Source organism: Quercus suber, unplaced genomic scaffold (assembly GCF_002906115.3).
Source record: "Quercus suber isolate HL8 unplaced genomic scaffold, Cork oak 2.0 scaffold_21, whole genome shotgun sequence".
NCBI classification, from domain to species: Eukaryota; Viridiplantae; Streptophyta; class Magnoliopsida; order Fagales; family Fagaceae; genus Quercus; species Quercus suber.
In genome coordinates, this window is record NW_027069486.1 from 542390 (window position 1) to 549378 (window position 6989).

Sequence of the window (6989 nt, forward strand, 5' to 3'; positions counted from 1 at the left end):
ACGTGGGGGTGGTGGGGACCACAAAGCAATGAATAGCTTCTTCTTTTTTTCTTTTTCTTTTTTTGGGGGTGGGGTCTACATGTGGTTCGGTTGGTCGGTCCGGTTACATCATTGGTACGTTGAGGAGAGTTAGAAGTTAGGACTGAGAGCTGGAGACCAAAGCAAAGGAAAAAAAAATATATCAAAATCAATGTAGGGAGAGTTAGTTCTGATTTTTTGTGGTAGTGGGATTTTGATTTTCTCTTCTTTTCTTTTCTTTGTCTTTGGGTGGAGTATTTAATTTATTGGCAACAAGGCCACTATTTTTTTTTTCTATTTCTTATTTTCTTTTTTGGGTTAATGATTAATTTTGTTTTTTTTGTTTTTTTTTGGGGGGGTGGGGGAGAAACAAGTGCTCTCCCCTAATGGGTTTGTCACAAGACACTTTGAGTGATTCTTAAAAACTTTGAATTGTTTATTTACAAAAACTCCTTTTTCTTATGATGGATGATGCAATAGATTCTGATATTCATATGCAACAAAATTTTCAACTATATATATACCCTTTCTTTCTTTGAGGATATGGTTGCATTCTATAGCATCACAACTGTAGCCTAATTTTAAATACAGAAGACTGTTGACTAAGGCTGAGCTGTTTATTCTGTGTATTTAGTCATGTCTTTCTAAATACTAGCTAGTATAAAAGAACTAGCCTACTACTTCGTCTTGTACATTTAATTTTAATGACCCTTTTAATAATAATAATTTAATGACCGTTGCCTGGATTTGGACAATGCTTTACTATTTTCTTGCAGATGCCCAATCTTTTTAAAAAACAAAATAAAATCTTCAGAGACTTTGATCTAGAGCAATATATAAGTGTCAGGCTGTCGACAGTCCTTAGAAGTAAGACACTGGTTTTCTCAAAAAAGTAAGACATGTACCACACTATTTACCCCCTCCCCCCATATACCACACTATAATTACCTGCTCATATTCGTGTCATATACATGCATTCAAAACTCCAACACGAATCTGACTTGATCCGATGCAAAGAGTTTTATCTTTTATTTTTTATTTTTTATTTTTTTATGTGTTGATTGATTGGGTTGAGTTTTTTTTTTTTTTTTTCTTGAAGCATTGGTTGCTTTGGTTTGAGGTTGACAAAATTTTCAATCAAAATAACCAAACTAACTTAAATTAGGCTAGAGGAAAAATTCTATCTTGTAAAAAAATAAAAATAAAACAAAAAAACCACTTACTCTGTAAATAGTTTAAAATATCTAATTATTTTAAGTTTATTTGTATGATTTACTTTGAATTTTGGAACTTAGCTTAAATTGTTTTGTTATGTTGAGATTTATTTTTAATAAAATTAAAATATTATATTCAATTGTGTAAATTGTAATAAATTATTGAATAATGAATTTAAATAAATATTTAAAAGAAAAAGAGAGAATAATGGTTGGTATGACATTTGTCCATTTCTTTTTCTTTTTCATATGGCATTAAAAGTAACACTTAAATAATAGGATTATATCAGAAAACTTCTTTTTATTAACGTTGCCAAGAGTCTTTTAACTTAATTAATAAGATTTTTTTTTCTTCTCAAAAAAAAAATATTTTTTTTTATGTTTTAAAAGTGTAGAATTTAAATTTCCTCCCCCACTATCAAATTAATAAAATAAAATAAAAAAGCTTGACATATAATGGGGAACCATTATTTTTGAAATAGCATTACAAATCTCTATATATTTTACCTTCCAAGAAGAAAAAAACAAGAAAAGATAGTGAAATAAATTAAAATTTACATGTTTACACTTGCATTCATTCCAATCTCTGATTGGTTTATTGGTAATTATCTCTCTAATTTGTCTATATCCCTCCCCCCAAGGTGTAGGCCCTACCATGGGTCCTATATAGGGGGCCCAGACCCCTGTTAGAGGACAAAGTGCCCATCCCGTAAGAGTGCATAATTTCCTTTTTTCTTGTGATCTTCAAAAATTAACATATATTTAGAAAAGCATTTAGGCTCTATTTAGATATTGTTAATTGTTGAAAACTAAAAGTACTATAACAAAATAATTTTTAAATGTGTAAATAATATCGTAGGACCTAGATTTAAAGTTTTTTTTAGCTAAATAAAGTATTTACAGGTCCTATGAACAGTGCACGAGACCCACTGAAAAATGCATAGCACATGCACAAACCCAGACGCATTTGTATCCAATCAGTCACTTAATTCAATTCTTCGATATGTCTCCTAATTTTTTGGCAGAATTTTTCCTTTCATTGCTGGAGATGTTACTAGCTAGGCAAACTATGTCCTATTAGTCCCAAATAATAATATTTTTTAAAAAGTGGTAAAAAGACACACTTTGAGAGAACATTTAACACACAAGGATAGATCTAAAATTGGAATAGTTATTTTCAATTGTTTGGTTGCATTTGAATTATGAGATATATGATGATCTTTATATCTATGAAATGTTGAGTGTAACTTTGTGAACAACCTTAGTAAGACTAGTGAAAAGAAGAATATTCCTTACATAAAGTACAATGAAGATTAAAAACTCCCGCATGAACTCTAAGGGTCCGTTTGGTTGGGAGAATAAAAAAATGGAAACATAAAAAAAAGAAAAGAAAAAGAAGACTAGCAGTCTAGCACGTAAAAAGAAAATATTGTCAAAAAAAAAAAAAAAAAAAAAACAAAAACTAGCAAGTCTAGCACAAAAAAAAGAGGAAGGATAGTTTAGTCATTGACTATAAATATTTCTCTCTCTCCCTCTCTCTATTTTTTCTCCAAATTGAGGAGAGATAATTTTGGTGGGCCAAGGGGAGAAAACACCTAACTGCACCAATTTTCTATCCTCCCCCTCTTACCACATAAAATTAGTTTTCTCTTCACTTTTCTCTCCCTATTTTCTATCATCTCTTTTTCACCCCTAACCAAATGGACATTTTTGGTATGTTTGGTTGTGATGATTTTGGGGAAGATAAACAAAAAAAAGAAAAAAAAAAAAAAAGGAGGAAAATGGGAGAGAAAATGGTTGAGAAGAGTGTTTGGTTGGAAAGGGAGTGAGGGAGAGAAAACTGGAGAGGCCCTATTATCCAGACCTATCAAAACTAAATCTCCCCAAATTGGGAATATTAAAGGAGAGAAAACAAGGAGCAAACCTTGTTGCTTTTGGACAAAAATACCCTATCTGCCCAGTAATAAGCTTTTAGATGTGTTGGCTTCTTGTTTGTTTGTTTTGTTTTGTTTTTGTTTTTTTTTTTTTTTTTTTTTTTTACTGAATTAATTTTATTATTATTATTATTTTGGGTCTACTGCTTCTAAATGTGTTGTCCTTCTCTCTCTCTCTCTCTCTCTCTCTCTCTCCTTCTCTTCTCTCTTCTCTCTCTCNAAAAAAAGACTAGCAAGTCTAGCACGTAAAAAGAAAAATATTGTCAAAAAAAAAAAAAAAAAAAAAACAAAAACTAGCAAGTCTAGCACAAAAAAAAGAGGAAGGATAGTTTAGTCATTGACTATAAATATTTCTCTCTCTCCCTCTCTCTATTTTTTCTCCAAATTGAGGAGAGATAATTTTGGTGGGCCAAGGGGAGAAAACACCTAACTGCACCAATTTTCTATCCTCCCCCTCTTACCACATAAAATTAGTTTTCTCTTCACTTTTCTCTCCCTATTTTCTATCATCTCTTTTTCACCCCTAACCAAATGGACATTTTTGGTATGTTTGGTTGTGATGATTTTGGGGAAGATAAACAAAAAAAAGAAAAAAAAAAAAAAAGGAGGAAAATGGGAGAGAAAATGGTTGAGAAGAGTGTTTGGTTGGAAAGGGAGTGAGGGAGAGAAAACTGGAGAGGCCCTATTATCCAGACCTATCAAAACTAAATCTCCCCAAATTGGGAATATTAAAGGAGAGAAAACAAGGAGCAAACCTTGTTGCTTTTGGACAAAAATACCCTATCTGCCCAGTAATAAGCTTTTAGATGTGTTGGCTTCTTTGTTTGTTTTGTTTTGTTTTGTTTTTTGTTTTTTTTTTTTACTGAATTAATTTTATTATTATTATTATTTTGGGTCTACTGCTTCTAAATGTGTTGTCCTCTCTCTCTCTCTCTCTCTCTCTCTCTCTCTCTCTCTATTTAATTTCTTTGGGTCTTTGTCTAGCGTTTAGAACCCATTTCCTTCTCGTTTTATAAAAAAAAAAGTGCTAATATGTTCTTTTCTCATCAATTTTTTTTTTAATTTTTTATTAAAGAAAACAGTTTTAGGTTAATTTCTTGTGCTCTTTTATTTTAATGAAGTGCACATCTATAAACAATTTTTTTCAAAAGTATAATGTGTTACTTTTTGTTTTATACAAATTCTATTTTCAAACTTCTCATTTTTCTTCTCAACCAAACAAAATTTTTTTTCGTCTCTCCACTTTTCTACCCTCCCAACCAAACACAAATGAGAAAAACTAATATATAATATATATATATTATTTTTTTTTGTTTTATTTATTTATTTATATATTTTGTTTTGCTCTTATCTTACGTGCTAGACCTTTTTTTGTCTTGCAATATTTTCTTGTGCGTTCTAGGCATGTATACAAGTTATTTTGTTTTGCTTTTCTTTTATTTATTTATTTCTTATTTATATGTGATGAGAGGAGGAGGACAGAAAATTGGTGCGGACAGGTGTTTTTTACCCCTGGCTTACCAAAATTATATCTCCCCAGCTTGGAAAAAAAATAGAAAGACCAAAATAGTTACAATCAATGACTCTAGTGTCCTTCCTCCTTTATTTGTGCTAGACTTGCTAGTTTTTGTTTTTATTTTTGTTTTTATTTTTGTTTTTATTTTAGTTTTTGGCAATATTTTCTTTTTTACGTGCTAGACTTGCTAGTCTTCTTTTCTTTTTCTTTTTCTTTTTTTTTCTTTTTTTATTTATATATTTTGTTTTGCTCTTATCTTGCGTGATAGACCTTTTTTTGTCTTGCAATATTTTCTTGTGCGTTCTGGGCCTGTATACAGGTTCTTTTGTTTTGCTTTTCTTTTATTTATTTATTTCTTATTTTTTGGGTTTAATTGGATGAGATATTTTATTAATATTTTTTGTAGTTTTTTCTTCTTCTTCTTTTCTGAGCATGATTTTTCTTTTTTAATAAATTTGGGTGATTGTCTTTTTGTTAGCTATTTGCCACCTTTTTTTGTTTTAATTGAACATCATTTTTTAATAAATGCTTATGAGTAAATTTATATAAATTCATTTTTTTCATCCCTCCATTTTTCCATCCATAACCAAACATAAATGAAGGAAATTAATATCTTTTCCATGCTCCCACTTTTTCATCTCTCCAATCAAATGGACTCTAAAAGCTCGTTTTGTTTTTACTTTTTTGGATGGGTTAGGATTTTAAAGCTTCCAATGTAAAGTTCTAGCATTTTTCATTAAGCAGTTATAACGGAGGGCAACATTTCTCGGATATCCATCATCGAGAATAGGATTTCCTTTGCTACATTTTTGTGGATCGCTATATTACTAAGACTTTTGGGGTTACATATAGAATTCTATGATGTACGGATTTTCAAAAAGCTATGATCTAAAATAGGTCTCTTTGTTAGGATTGATGCAAACACTTACCTGAGTGTTAAGGTAGAAATGCAAGATTTTGTGTATATATTAATTATAAAAAAAAAATAAAAAAAAATAAAAAAAAAACCTTTAGATTTGATGAATTAATTAAAATGATTTCTGTGGGGGGGTAAAATCCCAGACATACCTATTGAGCTGGGGGCCCTGTCTTGAGGAATCCTGTATGTCCGAAGAGGAATAACGGGTCGGGGTAGAATTCATCTGAACGCAACCGACCCAGAAATGTAGGAAGAGTAACATCCGAAGAGATCAACTCTTGTCCAAAGAGGTTCTATTCCTCAGACACGAATAGTCTTGACCAAGCCAACAAATGGAAGGTCCGAATGAGCGCTCTGGCAATCCCAACGACAAAGATAAACTCTGGGCATACCTAGAGATAATAAGGACGGGGAAATATCTCAAGGAAAAGCTGCCACCACCACATTAAATGCACTACAGCTGCTTTTCTGGTCATATTAATGTGAAGAAGACCCCTGAACAGTGTAATCTCAGCTACTACCACTCACGGAGACGTAAAGAGAATACCTGATGGGACATGCACTCAAGTGGATGCTTAGATAAAGAACAAGTGGACGATGAAGATGATGGGGGAGGGTGCTATATAAGGAGAAGAGGTCTCTGATAATGGGGATCGAGAAAAAGAGGGAGAAAAGGAGGAGATAATTTTACTGTAGCTCCAAGAGTTGTAATCATCTTTCATTAAATAGCATACCTCTTCGGACACACATTTGTCAAGTAAGATGAGCCTGATCTTGTGTCAATGGATACTTAAACACCATAACTGATGAATCAAGGAAATTCACCAATGAGTCGCACGATGCTCCTTTCGCTTGTATGTTAACCTGCACGAAACAAAAGAGAAAACCTATCGAAGGACACCGGTGTGGTGCCGGCCAAACACCCTCCGAAGGTTAAGTCAGAAAGTATTCTCACAACTCTAGAGTGCTAGAGAAGGTAAAATCATGCGTACCTTGGTTTGTGAGGGTATTGGGAGTCCTTGCGCTAGTAGGACTCCGGAAATCTTGCATATTTGGTAAAGATCTTCCATATAAGGAGGAGATCTGTCCATCACGTTTAGGATTCTACGAAGAGAGTCCTATAAGGAAAAGACTTCCGCGCCAAGAAAGGATGTCAACCTTATGCTACTATAAAAGCTCCAATACCCTCACAAACCAAGGTACGCATGATTTTACCTTCTCTAGCACTCTAGAGTTGTGAGAATACTTTCTGACTTAACCTTCGGAGGGTGTTTGGCCGGCACCACACCGGTGTCCTTCGATAGGTTTTCTCTTTTGTTTCGTGCAGGTTAACATACAAGCGAAAGGAGCATCGTGCGACTCATTGGTGAATTTCCTTGATTCATCAG